The 24,652-nt window shown below is 46.8% G+C and overlaps 1 long non-coding RNA gene across 6 annotated transcripts; it reads right to left on the bottom strand.

Moving 5' to 3' along the window:
* Positions 1-6,309: 6,309 nt before the first annotated feature.
* Positions 6,310-15,952, bottom strand: LOC123092011 (uncharacterized). 6 transcript variants are annotated; one of them, XR_006444040.1, is made up of 5 exons: positions 15,194-15,951; positions 14,990-15,095; positions 7,702-8,450; positions 7,501-7,580; positions 6,310-6,648 (listed from the first exon to the last, which is right to left on the bottom strand). It is a non-coding gene; the product is annotated as an uncharacterized lncRNA (long non-coding RNA). The 6 variants fall into 6 exon arrangements; XR_006444038.1 differs by having other exon boundaries at positions 7,501-8,450; positions 15,194-15,952; XR_006444041.1 differs by having other exon boundaries at positions 6,310-7,881; positions 8,238-8,450; positions 15,194-15,945.
* Between the last annotated feature and the right edge of the window lie 8,700 nt (positions 15,953-24,652).

Below are 24,652 nucleotides of genomic sequence, written 5' to 3'. Positions count from 1 at the left end.
GGGAGGCGCTCAGCACAACGAACCAGGCCATCGGACTTATAATGCTTTACCACTCTCACTTAGCCATAGAATTCTATAATTTTAAATTTCGGCGAAGCCCCTAGTATTCGGAAGACCGAGTTTGGGGCGCTATCCACGCCTAGGCCGGATAAGGACGGCTCCTCGCTCTAAGCGGCATAAGTCTTTAAGGACTCGAAAAACCTTGCGAACAGCGACCGGTCTCTCACACTATCATGACGGTCAGTTTTAGCTTTCTCTACTGAGGTGTTAACCCAACTCAACTGGGGCACAATCGCAGTAGTTCTCCCAGCGCTACCTTAGCCAACATTGCGGAATGTAAGGTACCAAAACATGGGAGCCGGGCAAAACCAACTATTGACCAAAGACATGAGTCGGAGCCGATGTATATAGTGCTATAAGTTCGGGGTGCCGCACTCATGAGAGTGTTCGGTCTTCTCACACCATGTTATGGGGTGCTTAAGCCCCTGGTGTATTGGCCGTAACGAAGTGTACGGTTGCAGAATGTCATGACTGAACATACTTGTATATATAAAAAATAGATGAGTACAATAATAGATAAGAGCTATGTATTGTTTATTAAAAAAGGGCTGCTACGAAAGCAGAATGATACAAGTAGTGCGATAAGCAAGAGATGGGATTATTTGACATGTCCCCTTCTAGGGGCGAGCTGCGGGATTTTAAGTAAAACAGGTATTAAGCTCATTATAGAGACCACCTGGACATTTGACGCGGCTTGTTCTCTCCCTGGCTGTTGCATCGTGTGTTCGGCGAGCGTATTGCCGGACAGGCCTTCCGAATAGTTGGGTCCTGAAAGTGTATAAAAAGGAAACGATGGAATAGGGAGCCCCTTAGTGCGGTTGAGCCGCATTCTGGGCATGCCGTAGTTGTGCCCCTCCCCTTATGCACATGGTATCTCTAGGACGTAATTATGTACGCGTGGTACCGATATCACCATCTGGCGAGGGCTGGGGTTGGGGCCTCACTTCTATGCTTGCTCGGAACGTGCCAGCAGGATTTGTTGTAGGTTACTTCGGGCTCGCTTGACGTTGTCCGGACGTTTGACACCTGGATTGGAGAATTGCCTTGAGAGGCTACTCTGTACTTCCGCCGCCAGGGCCGCCGTGTGCTCCTCCATTCGGAGAGAGCGTTCAGTGTTTCCATATACCGTGATGACTCCGCGAGGTCCAGACATCTTGAGCTTGAGATATGCGTAGTGCGGCACCGCATTGAATTTTTCAAATGCGGTTCATCCGAGCAGGGCGTGATAGTCACTGCGGAATGGGTCTATGTCGAAGATTAACTCTTCGCTTCGGAAATTATCCGGGGATCCGAAGACCACTTCGAGTGTAACCGAGCCTGTATAGCTGGCTTCTACACCTGGTATGACGCCTTTAAAGGTTGTCTTTGTGGGTTTAATCCTTGAGGGATCGATACCCATTTTCCGCACTGTATCCTGATAAAGCAGGTTCAGGATGGTGCCGCCGTCCATTAGGACTCTGGTGAGGTGAAATCCGTCGATAATTGGGTCTAGGACCAATGCAGCGAATCCGCCATGACAGATGCTAGTGGGGTGGTCCCTTCGATCAAAAGTGATCGGGCAGGAGGACCATGGGTTAAACTTTGGGGCGACTGGCTCCAACGCATAGACGTCCTTGAGAGCATGCTTCCGCTCCCTTTTGGGGATGTGGGTTGCATATATCATGTTCACCGTCCGCACTTGCGGGGGGAATGCCTTCTGTCCTCTGTTGTTCGGTGGCCGGGGCTCCTCCTCGTCATCGCTATGCAACCTCTTGTCTCTGGTTTCGGCACTTAACTTGCCTGCCTGCTTGAACACCCAACAATCCCTATTGGTGTGGTTGGCTGGCTGTTCGAGGGTGCCGTGTATCTGGCACGGGCGATCGAGTATCCGGTCTAAACTGGATGGGCCCGGAGGGTTTCTTTTGAATGGCTTCTTCCGCTGACCGGGTTTAGAGCCTCTAAATCCGGCATTGACTATCGTATCTTCAGTATTGTCGCCGTTAATGCGGCGCTTGTGCTTGTTGTGACGTGACCTGCAGTTGTTGTCCTTGGTATCTGAATTGCCAGGGCTCTTGGTTATGTTATTGCTACGAGCTAGCCAACTGTCTTCTCCCACACAAAAGCGGGTCATGAGTGTCGTGCGGGCTGCCATAGATTTCGGCTTTTCCTGTCCTAGGTGCCGGGCAAGCCATTCGTCTCGGATGTTGTGCCTGAAGGCTGCAAGGGCCTCGGCGTTCGGACAATCGACTATTTGATTTTTCTTGGTTAGGAACCGTGTCCAGAATTGTCTGGCCGATTCCTCTGGCTGCCGGATTATGTGGCTTAGATCATCGGCGTCTGGTGGTCGCACATAAGTGCCCTGAAAGTTGTCAAGGAATGCGGATTCCAGGTCCTCCCATCAACTAATTGACTCTGCTGGCATGTTGTTAAGCCAATGTCGAGCTGGTCCTTTAAGCTTGAGCGGGAGGTATTTGATGGCGTGTAGATCAGCACCACGGACCATGTGGATATGAAGGAGATAATCCTTGATCCATATTGCAGGATCTGTTGTTCCATCGTATGATTCGATGTTTATGGGTTTAAAGCACTCGGGGATTTGATGATCCATTACTTCGTCTGTGAAGCATAGTGGGTGTGCGGTGCCCCTGTACTGGGCTATATCACGACGCAGCTCGGATGAGCTTGGTCTGTTGTATTCGGCCTGGCCGTACTTATCATGTCCGGCGTGACGGCTAGCATCACGTCAAGCAGGGCGCCCATGCGATCCGTAGATCGATCTTGTTTGCCTTGCCTTATTCTCCAATATGTCTCGCAGGTCTGTTGCGTCTCCCCGTACTCTGGTATGTTTTGAGCGGTGCTGGGGTGTGGCTTGGGTCGAGGGCCTGAAGGCCTCTCTATCGCGGCCACGGGGTGGCCGATCGGGCGCATCGTACGCTGGTGATGTAGGTTTAGTTGCTTGCTCCTCAAGTTGGGGTAGCAGCTTGCGCTTTGGTAGCTCTTGGAGGGGCGTTCGAGTTTATACTCTTCGGCTGCCAGGACTTTGGTCCATCTGTCGGCTAGCAATTCTTGGTAAACTCTAAGCTGCTGCTGTTTTTTCTTGAGGCTGCTTGCCGTGGTCATAAGCTTGCGTTTGAAACGCTCTTGTTCAACGGGATCCTATGGCACGACGAATTCGTTGTCGTCGAGGCATGCCTCGTCTTCGGAGGGAGGCATATAATTGTCGTCCTCGACCTCTCTGCCGGCCGCTCTCTCATGAGGGTTGGCTCCTTCATCCTCCTGCACTGAATCCTGCTGGAGGGGGTTGTCTTCGGCACTGTCTGGCGTGCTGTTATCTCCGGTGCCGGAATCGCCATTTTTGCTTTGGCGGGACTTAGAGCGGCGCCGCTAACGTTGGCGCTTGGGTTGCTTCTTGGAGGGGTCGTCCTCTGTTTTTGATTGTCATCCTCTGCTTTGGGGGTGTCCACCATGTATATGTCATATGACGAGGTGGCTTTCCAGTTCCCTATAGGTGCTGGTTCTTGGTCGTCTCCTTCATTGGCGTCCATACCGTCGATGTCTTCGGAGTCAAAGTCGAGCATGTCGGTTAAATCATCGATAGTGGCTACGAGGTGGGTCGTGGGTGGGCCTCGAATTTCTTCGTCGTCCGCATCCCAACCATGCTAACCGTAATCCGGCCAGGGCTCTCCTGACAAAGAGAGAGACTTTAGTGAATTCAGGATATCGCCAAAGGGTGAGTGCTGAAAGACGTCCGTGGCGGTGAACTCCATGATCGGAGCCCAATCGGGTTCGATCGGAAGATGTGCGGGGATATACGGAGTCCGGAACGGAGTCTGGCACCTTGGAGTCATGGGCCCTGGAAAGGACTAGGTTGGTATTCGGCTCTATCGCCGTAGAGATTGCGGCTCTCGGGGTGGCGTCCAACCGTCCATCCCAGACTAGCGCTGTTGGCACCGAGCTAATGATCGGAGCGGACACCTGAGCGGCACTCTAGGCGCTGTCCGGCAGCAGAGTTAGATCATGCCCATCGGGACAGAGCGGCACGCTCGGCCGTGGCTCGAATCCATCGAAGATCAAGTCCCCGCGGATGTCGGTCGTGTAGTTTAAACTTCCGAACCTGACCTGATGGCTAGGGGCGTAGCTTATGATATGCTCCAGATGGCCAAGCGAGTTGGCCTGCAGTGCGAAGCCGCCGAATACGAAGATCTGTTTGGGGAGAAAGGTCTCACCCTGGACTGCGTCGAGATTGATGATCGAAGAAGCCATTGGGCCTAAAGGTGACAACACAGAGGAACTCTCAATGCAAGCACCAATGTCGGTGTCAAAACCGGCGGATCTTGGGTAGGGGGTCCCGAACTGTCCGTCTAGGCGGATGGTAACAGGAGACAAGGGACACGATGTTTTTACCCAGGTTCGGGCCCTCTCGATGGAGGTAAAACCCAACTCCTGCTTGATTAATATTGATGATATGGGTAGTACAATAGTGGATCTACCACGAGATCAGAGAGGCTAAACCCTAGAAGCTAGCCTATGGTATGATTGTTGTTCGTCCTACGGACTAAAACTCTCTGGTTTATATAGACACCGGAGAGGGCTAGGAATACACAGAGTCGGTTACAATGGGAGGAGATCTTCATATCGTATCGCCAAGCTTGCCTTCCACGCCAAGGAAAGACTCATCCGGACACGGGACAGAGTCTTCAATCTTGTATCTTCATAATCTAGGAGTCCGGCCAAAGGTCATAGTCCGGCCATCCGGACATCCCCTAATCCAAGACTCCCTCAATGGGCTTCCTCAAAGGCCCTAGGTCTTCGTGATCAAGCAAGTTGGATGCATACCCACTTAGTTTCTTTTTGAGCTTTCATACATTTATAACTTTAGTGCATCCGTTGCATGGCAATCCCTACTCACTCACATTGATATCTATTAATGGGCATCTCCATAGCCCGTTGATATGCCTAGTTGACGTGAGACTATCTCCCCTTTTTTGTCTTCTCCACAACCACCATTCTATTCATCTACAAAGCTATGTCCATGGCTCATGCTCATGTATTGCATGAAAGTTGAAAAAGTTTCAAAATTCTAAAGTATGAAACAATTGCTTGGCTGAAACCAGGGTTGTGCATGATTTAAATATTTTGTGTGATGAAGATAGAGCATAGCCAGACTATATGATTTTGTAGGGATAGCTTTCTTTGGCCATGTTATTTTGAGAAGACATGATTGCGTTATTAATATGCTTGAAGTATTATTGTTTTTATGTCAATATTAATCTTTTGTATTGAATCTTATGGATCTGAACATTCTTGCCACAATAGAGAAGATTACATTGATAAAGATGTTAGGTAGCATTCCACATCAAAAATTCTGTTTTTATCATTTACCTACTCGAGGACGACCAGGAATTAAGCTTGGGGATGCTTGATGCATCTCCAATGTATCTATAATTTTTGATGCATTCATGCCATGTTTATAATACTAGTTGACCCGTTGCAACAAATGGCGCAGAGACCTGCTGGATCCATGTACACATTGAAAAGAAAATCCATGGTTTAGTTTTGACAAAGCACATATGAAACAAATTTTATCTCCTAAAGAACATATATTTAAAAACATAAGTGCTTTGGAAATATTTGCATTTCTTAGGTCATATTCAACTACTCTCTCCAATCCAAAAAAGGGTCGTGACTTTAGTTCTTTTTGATTGGAGGGAGTAATAAAGAGATCAAATATCAATGATCTCACTTCTTCAGAATCTTTTGCTTCAGCTAATAGTTAGTAAAAGGCAAACATTACAAAACACAACGACACTGAGCCACACCAATTTCACGATTACCATTACAAAGAAAATCCCAGAATTCATAAAGTTTCGAAGAGACTCAACATCTGATAGTTACTACACAAACATAGAGAGACAACTGACATAGACCAGAGCAAAAATACTGACGAATGCATAGATTTCACATACATTCCGATTAGCACTTGACCTCTTTCCGCTCATCTGAAGTAGAGGAAAGTTAGCTCAACAACTCCTTCCTTTTAGTAGGCGAACACCAAGCTACCATTATCATGCATGCACTCGCCCACACAGCTAAAATAGGTCAAGAGGAGCAGTTTTAGAACTTGAGTAATTTGAATGTAAATATCAGTGCTACCTTCCCAAAGCTGCAAGGATTACTATGTGATGTTAAAAACCTAAGGCGTAACAGCCAATGAGGATATCTTTCCTAAAAAAGCTCCAAGGATAGCTTGTATAGAAATATACATTAGTATGAAGCAGATTGTTTATCTAAAGTTAATATCTTAAGGATACATTGGTACAGGTAACAGTAACAAACTGGACATATGAAGTTAGTACCCAGAAAATAAAGGCACAATGCATCTACATTGTAGCTTTCGCAATCCATGAACCTGGGATTGTGTTGTGAGATGCATGTCATCTTCCAGAGAGACAAAGAACTATACATGAGCTGACCATGCCAATTGATCCATCCTTTACATTTCTCAGATGGAAGGCGTGGGTCCTTGCACCAACAGGCAATAGGAACTGGTGTGGAATCACAGAAATTAGTATGGTATCAAGGTAGATAACAACTGAACTAATATGGCGCCTGCAATTTTGAAATAATAGAATTAGTATGGCATCGAGGTAGATAACAAGCAACACATAATACTACTATAAGTTTACTGCTAAGGTGGACAAGGCGCAAAAAATAATCTGGTGGATGAATTAGAAGATTGACATCTAACCATAGGGAGTACTCAACCATAGGTGAAAAACAAACTGCATTAAACAAAGGAACATGGCCACATGAAGAAAATCATTTATTTGTAAAACATCTTTATCATATTAAATGGAATTCAATGATGCAAAAAGGAATAATGTAACATATCTATTCTCTGGTCACCAATAAAATAACTAAATATAAAACAAAATAACATTCTCTTGCCATCAAAAAGGAATTCTCTAATAACAAAGTCATTATTGATCAATTAGACAAAAGTTAGTATGTAGCAGGCTCTTCATAGAGGAAAAGCATATTTTCATTCATGATGGCAGAAATCAAAGTGAGTTTAAACAAATTGGTGGAAGAAATGACCAGAATAAATACCAGCCAGAATAACTCCCCAAAAAACATGAAACACAAGTTTCAAAGTGCATCTCATCATGATGGAAGAAATCAAAGTTAGTTCAAAAAAATTAATGGAAGAAATGACCACAATAAATACCAGCCAGAATAACTCCCCAAAAACATGAAACACAAGTATCAAACTGCTCCTCAAAGCATGAGCTAGATAGAGCAAGTTAGATATGTATCCCTATCATTTTTAGTGGATTTTGTCGGAGGGTGAATAACTCCAGCACTGCCAACTACCAACACCGAGCACAAAGTAAAACCAAAGCATTTTATTCTGGCTGCAACATGAAGTAAGAAGATGACACCTAACAAAACAGTGCTCACATTTTTTTCAAATAGAAGCATGATGCACACACACCTCTCTGATCCACCATTGACTCTGATTTCTAGAATCCAACCTGCCTCTGAATTATAAAGTATATGAAAACAAATCATGTGGGTAGCAACCGCTACTATTCCAGATTATTTGCCGACTGAAACCAAACCAAGGACCTATCTCTCTATCTTTTCCACTTATTTACTAACCTCTGTAGGGACAAGATATTTGGAGAAGAACGACGACGACAAGTCTTACGGAGGGACGAATGGGTACATGCGTCCCCTATCAATCCCTCGAGATGCTATCAATATTGGTGCTGCAAGGAACTTTATCCCCTTCTTTCGTTCTTTCGTTGTCTCTTCACGTTCATCATGTTCATGTGACGACTGAGAAAACTGAAGCACTGAAATTAGCAACATAATAAATATTATAAAGATAAAAACACATGTTGCATTCACAACCGAACCAAGCTTTGAATCAATGTTAATGTTGTATTGCAACAAAATGAGATTTTGACTAATAATATAGGTGCTTCACAGGACTTAAGTGCCAATGGATGATTGACTGAATGCAGGTCTGAAACAAAAACTTTATTAAGGGTGTAATATGAATCAACAGAGTACTCCCAAAAAATGAGCGATAAAAGAAATTGCCAAAAGGAAAAGATTTCCGAGAAAGCCAAACACTATAGAGGAGCCACCATGGTTATCTCGGCATCATATTAAAAAAATTAAAGGAATACCTGAAGAACAATTACTTCAATAACACGACTTAGCTTACAAAAGGCACCACATATGTTGCATATTCCCCTTGAATACCATGAAGGGCTTTGCCATATCTTGATCATATGGAAACAATAAGAAGAATGTTTCTCCGGAACTCCAGGAATCACTGATGTATTTTAAGATAAGAAAGTGATTTGTCAACAGAAATAGGTAAGCCCACTCAGAGTGTTCTGCAAACATAAGAACTGATGTCATACAGAAGCAGGCGTGGTAACGGATAATATTGATACAACAGCTCTGGCTCTGCAAAGTCTAAACTGAAGCATGTAAGTAAATGACTGAGATTGAACCTTACTATTAATTATGGCCGTAAGTTCTGATGATGTTTTAGAAGATAAAGCGTGAGAAACAAAAACCTAGTTTGCAAATTGCAAATTCAAAATATGGTTTCACAAGGGGCATGTTGGTTATTTTATGATATTGAATAACCTCGATTTGAGTCCACGAAGATAATTTTGAGCTACCAAACTGATTTTCTAAATCTACAGTTCATCGACAGTTTTGTTGGGAAAAGATACATGCAGTTTTGTGAACATCAACTATATGACATATCGAAGCACTGAATGCTAGACCCTGGCAAGACCGTTTCATGTCCATTGTCATTGGCTTGGTTCTCACAATTAATGACAGATGTTAATTGGTTGGACCAATCTGTTGATCATGCGCTAGCAGGTTATTTTATCAAATTGGGAAGAAAAAATCGCAGCAAAAGTAAGGCTAACTACAGCCTACAGGATCTAGGAACAAAGATAATGCATCATTAAGATTTAAGAATAAGGGGAAAGAAACCACTAGGCATAACAAACATACATATAATCATAATCTAAATTATTGAAGGCTAAACTGTCATTTTAGAGAGAATAACAAGTATCTAATTGGGTGAACAACACTGAAAACACTACTAGGGAAAAGCCTAGCAGCAGCGCGGGTTTTGGGCCTCTCAGTAGCGCGGGGACCGGCGCTACTAATAAGGCGCTACAGCTAACGTATAGCAGTAGCGCCTGTTGTCCCACGCTACTGCTATACATGAATAGCTGTAGCGCTCTTTAGAAAAGGGTGCTACTGATATTATCTGCAGCGCTGTTTACAGGGAAGCGCTGCTGGTAAGGCGGCGCTACTTCTCAATCCCCCCCCCCCTCGCTACTACTAGTTTTATTAGTTTTTTTCCTGCATATTTGTTTTGTATTTGAATAGGCTTTATGCAACAATCTTTAGCATATCATACACATACAAATGTAATCATAGCATATACATACAATTAGTCTCATCAAATCATGTCATCATCATCCAACACAAAGTGGTCTCCCGTCATCAATCTCAAAGATAGCGATACAAGTCTCGATTACTTGCAAATACATCGTCATCCATCTAAACAATGATATACGCGAGAAGAGCTATCACTTTGAGTACATGAGTTCGTATCCCTCTCTCGAATTAACGTGAACCTAAACTAACTACTGCCTGTCGCTCGGAAACCGGAAACCGGTACACCTGGGCCAGACACTCCGGCCACTTGTTGTATATATACTCCTGGCATAGCACTTCTTCGCCATCTATGATCTATGCACCTGCATCGTCACATGAGTCGATGATATGCAACATATATAATTGAGCAACAGAAAGAGACAGACTTGGCAAAAATAGAAACAACATATCATAAGCATAAATAACAAAGTTCATCGTACCCAAAATTCCCTAACTAGAGTGATTTTCGCTAGTCAAGGAGGAGGACGGTTTAATTACATCACAAATAAAGTTTCACCATGCATAACTCAAAGTTTTGTCGTACAGAAAGTATGGACTAAACAGACACATTGTCATATATCGACAATCACTCCACCATGTCGTGCCATCCATCCATGTCAGGGAGATAGTCCTCGAGCTTAGTCAAAGGCTTCATGTCGAGACGCTGAGAGGCTATCCATGTTCGGACGTCTTCCCGCGACATTTGTCCTTCTCCGTAGAACATCCCTGTTTTTCGACGACCTCCTTCATGATGATTTGGGCAAGTTCGCGTTGGATGTTATAGAACTCAGCTCGAAGTCGATGATCCTCGATATCCCCTATGTCCTTTGCCCATTGCAGAATATGGGCATCACCAGATCTAGGTGACATGCGAAGGTTCTGGTGATCCCGTCTGTACTCCAGCATGTGGTGTAGGACACAGAATCCATCATTAAGAGAATCGTTCAGTTGCTGGATGCAGCAGAAGTCGGTCTTATGGCTGAAGGCGACCCTGCCGCCCCTTCTCTTCTTGTCCCTAACCTCTCCAACCCTTGCTTGGTAGTAAAACATAGCACTGTCGAGAACATCTTTGATGTGGGTGTAATCCTTTTTGTGAATGTTCTTCGACGAGTCCAAGTAAAGAGCGTGGGAGAATCGGGGGTAGAGGATGATAGGACGGTGTGCCCGCTGCTGCGCAAAATAAGTACACCTCAAATTAATTAGCCTCCACCGTGCAAATGAATTATTGAAATCGAAGGAAGGATAGTAGCGCGGATAACTTACACGGGATGATAAGGCACGAGAATCGCTTCCTTGTCCTTATTGGCGAGCATGAAATAGACGATGTAATCCCTCGCGTATTCATGCTGCTCTGCGCAGAGTCCCAAGAATCCCTCGTGCATTTAGTACGGGTCAGCGACACAGATATGATGTATCTGCTCAACCCCAATGATGTAGTTCATGTGCAAGGCATAAAGGCGGACAAACGTAAAATCCAGCTTCTTCACGTGAAACATGTCGAATATGTAATCGAATCGGAGGATGAACTTATCCGCGGGGAAGCTGTCGACGTACGACATTTGTTGCGGAACGTTAACCACGTAGAGTTGGTATCCTGGATCTTTCGAGGCGATGAGGCCTTTCTCTACCCGCAGCACATCATCATGAAGTCTCCTTAGATCACCGAATCTTGCCCGTAGCGCTGTTGCAGGTAGGATTGCTCGACCGGGGATATGCCATTTATCCGCATTGGGGATATCTATACGGTCCTGAAGTCTAGGCTGCTGGATCATAGAATCAGCTTTTTTGCCTTTCCTCGCTCTCTTCCTAGACTTCTTTACTACCAGAAGGTCGTCCATAATATGTTGAGACGGTAATACAGGCACCGACTCATGACGCTCAAACCCTGAGGAGGCGCCAGTATAGACATACTGTTCAGCGTCATCGTCATTGTCATCCTCATCCATGGCGATGTCATCAGCAACTAATGGAGCCTCCTCCTTACGCCATCCGCTATCAATATGTTCAACGCCCGGTTGAATGGAGTGTCCCACTTGGGCCTCACCAATCCCTCAGATGGCGAGTCGCATTCGGCCGCAATCCGGTGCTGCTCTCTCTGCAAAAGGCATAAGGATCATTTACAAATATGACTAATGTGTGCAGTCGAATTGATCAGAAACTAAAATTACCAGCAGTCTCATGAACTCTGTAATGATCGGTGTTGTCTCGTAAACCTTCTTCACTGGGTCCCAATGGTGCCGGGCCCTCAGGACGTCACGCTCCTGCGGGACGGTGAAATCCGCCAAGGGGTCTGGGATGCCCAGACTCGCGGCTTCCGCCTCCTCCTTGGCCCATTTGGACCTCTTTCCGCCGTAACCATGGCTTCCGAGGTGGTGGCTCCCAATGTTCCTCTCTTGAAGCCCCTTCATGTACTTAGACTTTTTTTTGGCAGCTTTGGCCTTGCAAACCTCCTTGAATATTTCAAACTGCTCTTCCGTGATTGTCGGATTATCCTTTACAATCTCGGAGTTGGGTTCCTTCTTGTCGATGATCCTTGCTTTCACTCGAGTTTTCCAGGTGGCCAACGCGTCGCTAAACTTGGTCATGGTGTGTTTGTTTATCTTCTTCATTGCCGGGTCCTCGTCTGGATCTTCATAATCCTTCTCATTCCGGCCCAGGAACAAGAATACTTGGTGAAACTTCTTTAGGAGGGAGCTCCTCATATTTTCTATCTTCTGTAGTTTCTCATCGTTGATGGTGGCGGTTGTTCGTACGATTTTGATTGCCATAGCATCGACGCGCTTCCTCGGGCACCTTTGGCTAAAAAATGAAGTCGTACACCTCCGTGACCACCAGTCTAGTAGTGCTGAGTTTGTTAGGAACCCGTTGCCTCTTTGCTTTCGGTTCTACACCGGCTCCGCTCCCCGAGGCAGCAGAGGTCTCAGTCTCAGCACCGGTCTCGATGCCGGTCTAAGTCTCAGCACCGGTCTCAGTCACAGCACCGGTCTGCGTGTCGGTCTCAGTCCCCGATGCCACCGGTGGGCCCCAGCAACAACATCGGTGGATCGTCGGTAAGGCTAAAAAAATTGTCTGCCACCCGGTAGACATCGTCGCAATCACTAGAACCCTGTCCTTCATCGTTGCTAGCCATGTTTCCTATGATTAAATCTAGTCAATTAATTTTAGACCTAATAAAATGAATAATGACATAAAAAAGGCCTATTGTTTTGCAGGAATGTTGACTCCTTCCTGGTGCGGCAAATCCCAGGCACTCAATATGTCCTAGTTTGTAGCACAAGTCATGCCGAAATTCACGGAAAATTTCGGCATGACCTTTGCTAAAAAGTGGACAAATTGAGAACCTGAAATTTGCCGGAACAGAAATGAATCAACATTCCGGCAAAACATAGGCCACTCAGCATCATTCCCTGGAAACAACAAAGCCAATTGGGCACAATCGAACAACTTCAATGAAAAGATATAACATGACCACTTCAATGAAAAGATATAATCAACAATAAAAGTCTAGGAAGTGATCATCTTTAAAATAAAATTTGCCTAAGTTCTTTTCCTTGAAAAATAGTGGTCTTTTCAAAAATAAAAAACCTTTGCAATATGACCTCACTAAACACTTCTCTGCCTAGGACAGAACCCAAAATATGTTGATCTAGCTATTCCTCTCTCTCACACAAACACACATTATTATCTCTAACCCTTCTCTGCCTAGGACAGAACCCAATTAAATTGCAAAGGAACTCCATTTCTCTAACCCTTCTGACCTAATGCTCTAAAATAAAATTTTCCTCTAACCTAGCCAACCTACTTAACCTAGCTTGTTAATCCAACGAACCTAATTAACCTACCTATTTAACCTAGTTAGTTAATCTAGTTTACCTAGATAATTGACCCTAATTAAACTAGTTAACACAGCTAGTTCTTTGTCAAAGCCCTAAATAAATTTTTGCACTAATTAACCTAGATAATTAACCTAATTAAACTAGTTAACCTGACTAGTTCTCTGTCAAAGCCCTAAATAAATTTTTGCACTAATTAACCTAGATAATTAACCTAATTAAACTAGTTAACCTGACTAGTTCTCTGTCAAAGCCCTAACTAAACTTTTGCACTAACCTAGATAATTAACATAACTAAACTAGTTAACCTAACTACTTCTCTGTCAAAGCCCTAACTAAATTTTTGCCCTAACCTAGATAATTAACCTAATTAAACTAGCTAACCTATGCATGAGAGAGAGAGGAGGGGTGGGGGCTTACAGAGGATGGATCCGGTGGTGGCGAGGGAGGCAGTGGTGGCGAGGGAGGCAGGGGCGTCTCCGGTGATGGCGGGGGAGGCAGTTGTGGCGAGGAAGGATCCGGTGGCGTCGACGGTGGCTCCGGTGGCGTTGACGAGGCCGCGCAGCTCCGTGGCGTTGGGGGCGGCTCCGGTGGCGTCGACGGCGCACAACTCTGGTGGCGTCGACGTCGGCACGAGACGGCGGCGAAGTGGGGCGACGGCGAATCGGGGAGACGGCGGCGCGCGGGGTGGATTGAGGGATTTGGGGGAGAAGTGGTGGCCGGGGGGAAACGGTTTTTTGGTTAAATCAAACTTAGTGGTAGTGCGTTTGGTAAAATGCGCTATAGCTAAGATAGCTATAGCGGTTTTTACAAAATGCGCTGCTGCTATAGCTATGTGATTTTCTTCCATTTTTTATTTTCCTTTTCTGTTTCTATAGTGGGGGTCTAGGACACGCGCTGCAGCTACGTTAGCTATAGCGCCTCTTACGAACACATGCTACTGCTATGCCTTCCTCCATTGTTTCCCTTTTTCATTTATTTTGCTTTACATTTTATTTTTTCCTTTCTCCTTTTTCTATTTCTTTCATTTTCATTTACTTTTCTATTTGTTTTTCATCTTATTTTATTTTCGTTAGTAGTAGCGCTCTTCTTAGGAAACGCGCTACTAGTTATGCCCTAGCGGTAGCGTGCTTCTTCCAAGCCCGCTATTGCTATGCGTAGCCTATCATTCTAGCAATGGGAATATTAGTAGTAGCGCTTTTTCCACTACACGCGCTACTGGTAAGGTTGTATCTGTAGCGCGGTTTTTTCTCAAACGCTACTGCTATATAGCACTAGCGCCCTTTTTTGACCCGCGCTGTTGCTAAATTTCGGTGTATAAGGTTTTCCCTAGTAGTGAAAGGGGACTAACCAGCTTAATGCACGGAATGTAAACTTTGTTGCACCATATACAGTTGCACATTTTAACGCCAGGATCATGGTTTAAGCAAATATGAATCTAGTGGGCACTTTCTATCGGCAAGCAGCCAAAATAGACTCATATGGTTTCTCTTACATCTGTGTCATCTTAGTTGAGTCAGTAAAGCATGCTGCAGTCAACTTGCCACAGATGAAGTCAACAAAACATGCAAAAAAGACCAAAATATGTATTGTGCAACCAACAAATTAAAGATGCAATTATGTAGAGTCACCTAGAGATGTCATTATCGATGGAGGTCCAGACTTCCGTTGTAGCAGAGGTGTTATTTTTGTTCCCCACGGACCATGGTGTTACCACAACAAGGCCATGAACCATATCTGGAAGAGGAAAATCAGCACCAAATCAGATCGGCCAACGGAGAAATCATCCATTGTTTTGACAAAAAAATCAGATCAAGCAAGAGAGGAAAACAAACCATACAAACGCCCTCTTCTTCAGCACGGACCACCTGATCCAGTAACCCCTCTCATGCTCCTTGCTACTGCCATCTCTAGGCTCGGTGGTAGTTAGAGGGGCAACGGGATGATGATGTGTGCCGCCCCGGATCTTGATCCCCGTCGCCTTGGCTGAATCGAGGGACGGAGGAGATGGAGGACGGTGGCACAAGGAGGGAAGAGGCACCAACTGGTGACAAATGACCAGAGGCCAGTCCTCTGTGTCCGGACGCCAGGGAGAATGCCGCCGGCTAGATCTTGATGGCCCCTCACCCTTCCTACTCGAGCTACTGGTCATCGCCGCAAGGGTGAGGCAAGCTCGGGTTTAGAGGGATGGCATCCGGCGAGCCAATGGCGCCGCCCCCATGAGGGCCGGCCTACTCCTTCACCTTGTCCTCGTCCTACTCCCTCTCCTTGTAGCCTCACACAACCAACCATCAAGCTCGCCTAACCTACGCCTGATCTGAAACCAGGCGCCGCCGACGGCCGCATATAGACAACGAAGAGAAGGAAGGAGAGTTGGAGGGGCTATTGTGATCAAGAAGCAGCAACGACGGTCGAGGCGGAGTACCAGGCAGCGGCAATGACGAGCGACAAGGACGGAGGGGAATGAGGGTTAGGGTTGTGTGGCGGCTGGTTTGGAGTGGCATGAGAGGATGGGATTGGAAGCGAAGCAATGCACAGAGCGGATTGGGCAAAGTGGACCTGCACACGAAAAGGGGCAACCCAGCCAACCAGCACACGCCCCGAGCTCACCCGTCATTGGACAATGAAAACAACCGCGAGGTGAAAATCAGTTTTGACTATTGTGAAGATCCAATGTCTTAGGCGCGCCTGAAGACAGATCCGACGACCGATGAAGCCCAAATTGGGGGAGCATCCTGGAGGCAAGTTGGCTAGGGTCCTTATAGGTTTAAATTTCTGAATACTTTTGGTATGATTTGGTTAGAACTAACCCGAACTGACGCTATTTTCTGTAGAACTATCATGTTGTTGTTTTTGTGCAGAAATAAAAGTTCTCGGAATGCGCTGAAAATCAACGGAGATTTTTTCTGGAAAATATAAAAAATACTGGAACCAAAAGTTATCAGAGAGGAGTCCCGTGGGGCCCATGCGGGTGGAGGGCGCCGTCCCCTAGGGCGCGCCCTGTGACTCATGGACACCCCATGGGTCCTCCTGACTTGTTCTCAATGCCAAACCCTCCTATAAGTATAGAAACCCCCGAAATATAACCTAGAACAGGAGTTTCGCCGCCGCAAGCCTCTGTAACCACCAAAAACGTCTCGGGAGACCGTTCCGGCACCCTGCCGGAGGGGGAATCCATTACCGGTGGGAATCTTCATCATCCCGGCGCTCTCCATGAAGAGGAGGGAGTAGTTCACCCTCGGGGCTGAGGGTAGGTACCAGTAGCTCTGTGTTTGATCTCTCGCTCGTGTTCTTGATTGGCACAATCTTGATGTATCACGATCTTTGCTATTATAGTTGGATCCTATGATGTTTCTCCCCCTCTACTCTCTTGTAATGGATTGAGTTTTCCCTTTAAAGTTAACTTATCAGATTGAATCTTTAAGGATTTGAGAACGCTTGATGTATGTCTTGCATGTGCTTATTTGTGGTGACAATGGGATATGCACGTGATCTACTTGATGTATGTTTTGGTGATAAACTTGCGGGTTCTATGACCTTGCAAACTTATGCATAGGGGTTGGCACACATTTTCTTCTTCACTCTCCGGTAGAAACTTTGGGGCACCCTTTGAAGTTCTTTGTGTTGGTTAAATAGATGAATCTGAGATTGTGTGATGCATATCATATAATCATACCCACGAATACTTGAGGTGACATTGGAGTATCTAGGTGACATTAGGGTTTTGGTTGATCTGTGTCTTAGGGTGTTATTTTACTATGAACTCTAGGGCTGTTTGTGACGCTTATAGGAATAGCCCAATAGATTGATCAGAAAGAATAACTTTGAGGTGGTTCCGTACCCTACAATAATCTCTTCGTTTGTTCTCCGCTATTAGTGACTTTGGAGTGACTCTTTGTTGCACGTCGAGAGATAGTTATATGATCCAATCATGTTATTATTGTTGAGAGAACTTGCACTAGTGAAAGTATGAAACCTAGGCCTTGTTTCGAAGCATTGCAATACCGTTTTCGCTCACTTTTATCACTTGCTACCTTGCTGTTTTTATAATTTCAGATTACAAAAACCTATATCTACCATCCATATTGCACTTGTATCACCATCTCTTCGCCGAACTAGTGCACCTATAAAATTTACCATTGTATTGGGTGTGTTGGGGACACAAGAGACTCTTTTTTATTTGGTTGCAGGGTTGTTTGAGAGAGACCATCTTAATCCTATGCCTCCCATGGATTGATAAACCTTAGGTCATCCACTTGAGAGAAATTTGCTACTGTCCTACAAACCTCTGCACTTGGAGGCCCAACAATGTCTACAAGAAGAAGTTTGCGTAGTAGACATCAACCCCCTTTGAGCATTCTGATACAATCCCACTATGTCGCTCTTGCTCTCTTTTACTACATTAGGACAACATCAATTCAACTGTTACATGTTGCGGTAGTTGAACCCCTTTTCGTCTGCATGACCTGTCTTTGCCATAATAAATAGTTGAAACCCACTAGCATGAGTAGGAGTTGTTTGAGCCATGATGTGCCTACTCATTCATGCTTGTTTGTTATGCCTGCTTTTTCTTAGAGTTGTGTCAGGTCTGATTCATGCGGGATGGATTGGAATGGTGTTGAACATCTCCTTCTATTGAGAGCTAAGTGTGTGAACACGATTTGGTAAGGGTAGCGGTGAGAGGCCATGTAGGTGTCTCATTGAAACCGTCCTCAGGAACTGAGTTCCATGTTTGTGATCCAAGATAGTTACTACCATGCTTTGGACTGCTTAAGTGCCCCTCTCGGCTTATTAATCGCCTTGATCTCTGTCCAGGAGTTGCAACTAGTTTCTAGTGTTTGTAGGTAGTGCTAGTAGTCTACCAAGTGGCACCCGATACACGTGGGCTTGGGACAGACTAGGTGCAGTGGCATGGTGTACCAAGTGGTAGCCGGATGGTGGGCTTGGGAACCCTGCTCACATCATTTGTTGCCATGATGGAAACCTCGGGCGGACTCCATTGCGGATGGAACCCGATTGGCGATAAACCTGGACTCGAGTCTTGCGTGGTTAGTCAGGTCGTGGCCGACACCCTCGCTGGTCTTCCTCTTGAAGGTTGCCGAGATACATGACGTGTGCATGGTGGTAAGTGGCGAGACCATGTGTGAATAAGTACGTCCCTGCAGGGTTAACATGATCTATTCGAATAGCCTCGTCCGCAGTAATGGACTACTGGGCTTCTTATGCAGTTCATAGACAAGTGAAAGTGGATACTATAAAATGCGCAAGATAAGCGTGAGTGCTATGGATGGCTGTCGGTGTCAAAACCGGCGGATCTCGGGTAGGGGGTCCCGAACTCTGCGTCTAGGCAGATGGTAACAGGAGACAAGGGACACGGTGTTTTTACCCAGGTTCGGTCCCTCTCGATGGAGGTAAAACCCTACTCTTGCTTGATTAATATTGATGATATGGGTAGTACAAGAGTGGATCTACCACGAGATCGGAGAGGCTAAACCCTAGAAGCTAGCCTATGGTATGATTGTTGTTCGTCCTACGGACTAAAACTCTCCGGTTTATATAGACACTGGAGAGGGCTAGGGTTACACAGAGTCTGTTACAATGGGAGGAGAACTTCATATCGTATCTCCAAGCTTGCCTTCCACGCCAAGGAAAATCCCATCCGGACACGGGATGGGGTCTTCAATCTTGTATCTTCATAGTCCAGGAGTCCAGCCAAAGGTCATAATCCGGCCATCCGGACACCACCTAATCCAGGACTCCCTCAGTAGCCCCTGAACCAGGCTTCAATTACGACGAGTCCGGCACGCAAATTGTCTTCGGCATTGCAAGACGGGTTCCTTCTCCGAATACTTCATAGATGATGTTGAACACAAGGATAGTCTCCGGCTCTGAAAGATAAGTTCCACATGCCACCGTAGAGAGAATAATATCTGCATAAATCTAATCTGCTGACATATTCCATAGCGTGACATCACGGCCAGGCCTTTATTCGAATCGTTTTACCGTTCCACCTTAGCGCGTTTAGTGAGGCGGTTTTCTTGGAACGTCTTGTCAAAGCAGAGATCGTGTCCCCTTATTCCGGGATTCTCACCAATACGGGCGTGGGTAACCCAACCTTGCCTTTCGTATGACTCCCTAATTGAAAGCGAGTCTCAAACGGTTACGGGGAGGGCTCTCGGTATTCAACTCCTTTATAAAGGGACCAAGGCTCGGCTCCCTTCTTCTCAATCCAATCGAATCCGCCCCTTGCTTTGAGTTCCAACATCCGAAGCTCTAGTTTTAGGCGCTTCGGACCTTCGACGATGTCCGGCTTTGACCTTCAAGGCCGGTGGATGCCTTCCTCCGTTACAGAAGAAGATGTGCAAAAGCTGAGAGATGCCAGGCATCTAACCGGTGAAATCTTGCATAGGCTGCCTGCTCAAGGGCAGGCCATTCCCACTCCCCAGCCCGGTGAGAGCATGGTGTTCGCATCTCACTTCCTTCGGGGGCTAGGCTTCCCGATTGATCCCTTCGTAAGGGGGCTTATATTTTATTACAGGCTGGAGTTCCATGACTTAGCTCCGGAGTCCATCCTCCAAATCTCATCATTCATTGTCGTGTGTGAGGCCTTCCTCCATATCACTCCTCACTTCGGATTGTGGCTAAAAACCTTCAAGGTGGAACCGAAGATGATCGAGGGGCAGCACGCTAAGTGCGGAGGAGCTATAATAAGCAAGATGGATGACGCTCCATGGCCCGAAGGCTCTTTTCAAGAGGACTTCGGCTTACGGCAACGGGACTGGTTTTACATCACAGCCCCCAGGGGCACCACATGGGTGGCGCCACCTACTTTTCGCTCGGGTCCCCCACCACGGCTAGCGTCATGGGTTAATGAAGGACTTATCTGGGGGCCGCCCAAAGACGTGCCCTTGCTGCAGGACCGCATTCGAGATCTTCTAGAAAGAGATATCAATTTGACCGTAGTGGCGCAAGTCATGCTGATTCGCCGCACACTACCCTGCAAATGTCGACCTCTCCGCCTGTGGGAATTTAATCCGGAGGGACCAGGAGTCCTCCAACATTTCATGGGTGTGACTCCCGTGGAGATGTACAAATTGTTCTTCGGATCACAAGCAAGGTGTCCGGATTTGTCCGAGGACGCAGGTCTGAGCTGCAATCGCCTGGAAGCTAATGTAAGTAGCCCCGTATTTGGACACACCATCCGTATTTTCATCACAAAATTACCCTTAACAGAGTTGTCCTTTGAACAGGAGTGGATAGTGAAGGCAAAGCTTATTAGGTGTCCAGCCCCCTGCCCAAGACCGCGCCGAATCCCATGCTAACCAGGATGCTGGAGGTCGTGCTTTTGGCGGAAGGCGAAGGGGGGAACCAAGGAGCTACTGCCTCTGCGAAGGAGGCTATTAGGAAGGGAAGAATCGAAAATTCCCCTGACCATGGAAAGAAAAGGACTGCCTCTGAAGACCCGGAGGTGATGGCCTCAAAACGGGGGAAGAAATCTTCGCCAGAGGGTTCGGCACCAGAGAACGGCCGGCAGAATCGCCCCCTAAAGGGGACCCGCTCCCTCCCGAGACGTAAGTGAAGGGATGGGTTCCATAATAAATGGCACTCCTGTCTTATTTCCGAGGAAAGTGACCGAAACATTACCTTGCAGTTCGGATCTCAACCCTTCTCAGCAGAGCTCATTTTCAGGGGATCTTCGTCCAAAGATGATAGAGAGCGAGACGCCTCCTCTTTGCACCGTCTCACGAGGCAGGCAACCCCGAGGTGTCGTCTTGGAGGGTTTTCCCAAGTCCGGACCCTGAAAAAGGTGGTCGAGCTAGTCCGGCACCCTCTGGTGCGCAGTCGGAGAGGCTGAAGGATCTGCTTGGTAGGGCGTCCATCTCAGAAGAACACCGTATGTTGATGAATACGGTGATTGGAAGGGTTTCATCCGCGGAAAGCGAATTGTACGAGGCTGCCAAGAGTTTGCTAACAGGCTTTGAGGTACGCAAAAAGTTGCACCTTTTGGTAGAGCCGCATATTACATGCGCCCTATATAAGTAGTAGCCCCTGAGACTGTGTGTGTTGTCAAGAGTGACGGCGCATAGAGGTTCATAACCCCAGGTATAATATGTCGCCTTTTCCATGAAGATGGCGAGGCATTCGGTGGCTAGCCGGACTGATGAATCTGCCGAGCTAAAGCGGCAACTTGACGTAGCAGATGCCAACATCGCGCTTGTAAATAAGCGGCTGGACGAGGCACAAGGTATGTTCCAAAGACACGTGGTAATAGGAGCTCGATGCTCGGGCCTTATATATATGTGCTTAATGTAGATGGTGATGCTGCCATGGAGAACCTTCGGGTGGAACTTGCCCGAGCCAAGGAGCAAGCAAGGAGAAGCGATGCGGCTGCCGTTAAAGCGGCTGAAGAGCTAAAAGCCGAACATGATGCTCACTGCCAGAGCAAAAACATGGTAGCCGAGATGGCCATAAAATTGAAGGATGCTACCGACCGCTGTAAATTTCTTGAACAAGAAGATAGGGCATCTCAGAAGGACCTTGAAAAGATCACTGCCGAAGCCAAGGATACTCGCTCTGCAATGAGAGCTATGAAGGAGGAGCTGCGTCAGGCCGGAGATATCACGTCTGGAAAGCTCTATATGCTGCGGATGAAGTTTGGAGACCCTAAGTATGCTCCGTTAGACCGGCAGTGGAGTGCCGAAAACACTTATCTGGATTTGGCGGCTAGTGCGGCGGACGCGACCGAACACTTCCGCGGCCGAGGTGACCATAGATTGGAAGAGCTTTTCTAGTCGCGGTTCCACAATCCAGAACGCCCACTTTTGGTATCCGACCGTTTGGCTGCCTGGGCGGAGCTGAACAGGTTATCCGGACTTGCCATTAGGTATGTTGCGAGTCGTCTGTGGCCGGAGAAGCCAGAGCCGAAGAGTTATTTTGCCTTGGTGCAGCAGTTCCTTGGTTCGGTGTCGCATGCTGATGCAATGAAGAGGTCGGCGTGCATAGAGGGCGCACAGATGGCTCTTGCCCGTGTTAAAACATACTGGGCGGATATGAAGGCCAGTGTTGTTGCGTCCCGGTATTCGGACGAATGCCGAGTACCTTCCAAGCACTATTTTGAGGAAGTTCTCCAGGGCGCTCGTTTAATAGAGTCGCAGTGCTCTAAGGATGTTGTGTTCGAATAGCTTATAGTATTTGTAAAACGAATATTTTGATGGAAAAAGCTTTTTATACTTGTGCTTGCAAGAATTATGATGCCTCCTGTGCGGCCGTTTAATGTATATATTTGTATAGAACCTGAAAGATGGCAGTCATTGGCTTCAGCCCCCACGCATAGAATGTGGGGGTGTTCGCAAAAAGGCGCCTTTTCACACTTAATCCAATGTCTTGGTCCTATAAAGGAGGTGGAGGCGCGGCGAACTAGGCAACCGGACTATAATGCTTTATCACTTTCACTTAGCCATAGGAGTTTAAAAGTGGGGCTACTGAATAGCCCCTAGGGGCACCGCGCTCACCTGAATTCGGGGCGCGAGTGTGCCTGACCGGGAAGCGGCCCTTCGTTAATGCAGAGGAATCCTAAAGATTCCGAAAGTCATCGAGTGGTTGACCAGTCTCTTGCTATATCATGACAGTCAGTTTTCGGCTTTCTCTACTGAGGTGCTCGCCTGGCCGAACCGGGGCACAATCGCAATAGTTCTCCTGGTGTCGTGTTAGCCGATATGAGTGAACGTAAGGCAGCAAAACACAGGAGCCGGGCAAACCTAACATTTCACCAAAGACATGATTCTGAGCTGATGCATATAGGGCCAAACTCGCGATGCTGAACACTCCCTAAGGTATTCGGTCTTTATGAGGACGGGCCGAAATAGAGCCCTTAGTAAAAAAGCCCCTGGTGTCCAGGTACGCACAAAAATTCTGGCGTGGCCACATGCCAAGACGCCAGCCTCCTCCTCGGTTATAGAGAAAACCGGGGGATCTTGTCAATAAGAGACAGTAAAAAAGGTTTACGCAGGGTCTTAATCTGAAAATAATCCTTGAAACGGGTCCATGCTGCACGTCTGCGCCTATGTCTCTGTTGTGCCGTATCCTGGACGGGCGTAGCACGATGTTCGTCTGCGAAAGAGAGGAACTTAGTAAAAAATAAGCGTGCGAGAAATCTATATTAAAATAAGCAAAATATAGTTGGAGCAAGAATTGAGCCGGATTGTCTCCGGGCGTGAACACGCGGAGCCCCTTGTATGGGGTTATGCGGCTATTAAGCATGTCTACGCCGGACTTGTCGAGCCGTGTCCGGGATAGTAGGGCTGGATTACTGGGTGGCTGTCCAGGCGGCCGCACCTTTGCCCGTACTTTGGGGGTCAATTTATATTCCCCTGTAATGACATGATGCCCCTTGGGCCGGGCATTTTAAGTGTAAGGGATGCGTAATGCGGTATTGCGTTAAAGCGGGCGAAAGCTTCACATCCCAGTAGTGCTTGATAGCGACTTACGAATGGGGCGATGTGGAATGTTAGCTTTTCGCTTCGGAAGTTGTCGGGTGAGCCGAACGTGACTTCTGACGGAAGGGAACCCATACTTTGGGTATCTGGACCCGGCATGACTCCTTGAAAGGAAGTGTTGCCATGGCGGATTATAGCTGGGTTTACCCCGAGTTTGCGGATTGTGTCCTGATATAACAGGTTCAAGTCACTGCCACCGTCCGTAAGGACTTTTGTAAATTGGAGTCCGTTAATAATTGGATTCACGACCAAGGTAGTCCAGCCAACGTTCCGGGCTCCTTTGGAGTAATCCTGATGATCGAAGGTGATTGGTTGTAACAACCAGTGGCAGTGCTCCTCTGGGGCTGGCCATACGGCGCGTGTCTTCGTAAGCGTCGTTCTATTTTTCCCTTTTGTCATCTGAAGTGAATTTACTGTCTTGACTTCTTGTGGGAACTTCTTTTGTTCTCCGGTCTTCTGCTTGTGGGGTGCGTCGTCATCCTCGCTTGGTGTGTTGAGCCCCTTGTGTTCAGCGTTGAGCTTGCCAGACTGCTTGAAGACCCAACAATCTCTGTGGGTATGGTTTGCAGGTCTCCCAGGAGTGCTGTGGATTTGACATATTTTGTCCAAGATTTTGTTGAGGTTGGATAGCTCGTCCCTGTCATCTTTGGGGGGCGGCTTTTTTTGATTTTGCCGAGAGCTTTTGAATCCGGCGTTTAGTGACGTGCTCATCGGGCTGTTGTCCTTTATCCGGTGCAGTCTTTGTTACAGCGCGGTTTCCCATTCCCGTCTCTGGGTTCGGATGTATTCGGGTCGCTG

This window comes from Triticum aestivum, chromosome 4B, assembly GCF_018294505.1.
Source record: "Triticum aestivum cultivar Chinese Spring chromosome 4B, IWGSC CS RefSeq v2.1, whole genome shotgun sequence".
Lineage (NCBI taxonomy): Eukaryota > Viridiplantae > Streptophyta > Magnoliopsida > Poales > Poaceae > Triticum > Triticum aestivum.
This window is presented reverse-complemented; position numbering and strand designations above follow the sequence as displayed.